The sequence below is a fragment of the Physeter macrocephalus genome, chromosome 8 (assembly GCF_002837175.3).
Source record: "Physeter macrocephalus isolate SW-GA chromosome 8, ASM283717v5, whole genome shotgun sequence".
NCBI lineage: Eukaryota > Metazoa > Chordata > Mammalia > Artiodactyla > Physeteridae > Physeter > Physeter macrocephalus.
In genome coordinates, this window is record NC_041221.1 from 71351371 (window position 1) to 71354121 (window position 2751).

Sequence of the window (2751 nt, forward strand, 5' to 3'; positions counted from 1 at the left end):
AACTAAACTAGTCCCATCTAGTTTCAGAGGATAAAACTATGAGGAATAAAATCCAGGATAGCATTCTAATGGTAATAACTGTCCAAATGTGAGGTCTTGGAAGGTAGGGAGTCTGGAGGACCACCTGCCAAGGATTAGTGGAGGAAATCTCCTTGTTAGGTGGTAGACTGGACTGGATAATGGCTCAACTTCATCTGTCCCTAAAGTTCAATGGATCTTTTCCTACTTGGCTCTGCTAGGCAGGGCCAGGGTGGCAGGCTGGTAAAGAAAGTCTGCAGAGCAAACGTTCACCTTTCAATTGCAGTTATTTCACTGAGAAAGGTACCAGAAAACCAGAACAAAAAAAGACAATGGGTTAAGCACAAAGGGATAAAACGATTATTTCTAAGCTTAATAACAATAGCAACAAAAAACATTTTTTTAGCGTTTGGAAACTCTTCGACTTTCATTTATTTTAGTTCTTTCCTATTCCCACATACTTTAACCCCCTATTTTTGGTCTGAAGCCAATTAACTTCATTAAAAACAGTGGATGCCAGAAGTTGCTCTTAGTGTGTTCCAAGACTTGGAAATTCCTTCTGTAATGACATAGTAGAAACTGTTGCCACAGTTAAGAGCAGGCTAGAGACAATTATTATATTTAAGTCGTGCTTTGCAGGTTATCATACCCACATCTGCAAGCTATTCCCTTTGTAAAGCATTTGGGGTTATTTGCCACAGAAAACTCATTGGAAAGTGCCAGCAACTGCGTGAGGACCCATGACTGAGAATCTTCCACGTGGCTCCAGAAGACAAACAGAGAACTGTCTTCTCAGCAACTCCACACCCACTTCTTGGAGCCAGGCTCCTCTTATCGAGACAGGAAGTCTAAGCTTGGGGTGGAATGAAGGGGTGGTAAAGAACAAATCCTCCAGCAATCACCCACCCAGGCCTGTGAAAGGAGAGAGGCCCATCCAGGGAGTTGGTCAGCTTGAGTGCTACCCTCTGAATAATCTGTTTGACATCTATAAAAGGAAGATAACGAAAGGACAGGACCTCTGCACAGGATGGCATTTTCTAACAGAAATCAGAGAATATGCTGCATCCATCTGAACACTGGACTGCTGGCAGCTATGGCCTTGAGCACGTGACAGCTGCTCTGGGCCTTGGCTCCCTCATCCGTAAAGTGGGGATAACACCGCCTAACCTTCATGCCCTGCGGGCACTGGAAAGATTAAAGTAAACAGATGAGAAAGCACTTGGAAAAGAGTTTTAGGCATTATACAAATGTTAGGATTATTACGATTATGAGTGTTCTTTTTTTTTTTTTTGCGGTACACGGGCCTCTCACTGCTGTGGCCTCTCCCGTTGCAGAGCACAGGCTCCGGACGCGCAGGCTCAGCGGGCCTCTCACTGCTGTGGCCTCTCCCGTTGCAGAGCACAGGCTCCGGACGCGCAGGCTCAGCGGCCATGGCTCACGGGCCCAGCCGCTCCACAGCATGTGGGATCTTCCCGGACCAGGGCACGAACCCGTGTCCCCCGCATCGGCAGGCGGACTCTCAACCACTGCGCCACCAGGGAAGCCCATGAGTGTTCTTTTGAGCCTGTTAGGTTTCATATGGTGATGACTACCCTAAAACCAAGATGAAATCAAGACCAGTGTCACTCTAATGCTCTTGCTTGGGACCTTTGATTGAGTCCATCCTTTCTGAATTTGTCCCTTTCTGAGTTTATCCAGAATTTGCAGCTCTTGAGTTGAGTCCTTGAGTTCCTCACTTAAAAACTGAGGGTCAGTTACTGTTGGAAGGAATGTGTCAGCCAATTGGGATATGCAGTCATGCACAGATCTCTTAGAAAAATCACACTTCTGTCTGTTGACCAATGGGACACCCACTTTGAATTCCGCCCCACCTGCCCCTTGTCTCATTCCACCTACTCCCATCCTCCCTCCCTAATAAGTTAGACTTAATTGGATCTACCCACATTCTATCACTGCTACCAAATATGCATTTGCAAGATATGCAGACACCTCAGTTTTTCCTGGACTGATTATTCTGGGAGTTTATTTTTTTCTTATAATCTCGGTCCTTTACACCTCCATTTGCTTCTCATCTGCCTGAATTTTAATTTTACCCCCAAGACAGCTAGAACCAGAAGAGAGAAGAAATTAGACTTCTGAAAAACTATTTAACAAGTACCTAGAAAAAATAGGGAGCCGGTACGTAGGGAAGGGAAAAGGAGTAAGAAGTTAGTATTGCCACACTATTTAAAAAGAGGTTCATAGATACCATTTAGTGTGGTATTGGTGTCACCAATTACCATCTATGTGCTGCCTAAATCTGTGGCAAAGCAACTGTTCTCAGAGATTTTCCAAGACTTCCCAATAAGATTAATGAACTATTCTAGAACATGATTGGTTTTATGCCTGTAAGATAGAGTCCTGCAATATTAGTTAAACATCAGGCTCTTTAAATATTATGATTCACTATCGTCATGGAATTCTACGAAATACCAGATAAAACTAAACACCAACACATTTTTCTAAACTAGTTCAACAACTAACAAATGACACAGTGCAGCATTATCTTCAGTCACTTAAGCTAACTCTATCTCTACTCTACAGAACCAAATTTAATACATACTTCTAATCTGGTTGCATTGAATGTATCATAAGAACATGATGAAGAACATGTGTGCTAATATATTTTATTACAATAAGTCAGAAGAGAAAAATATTGAATCAGGCCCAGCCAATTGACAAATAAATTCACCA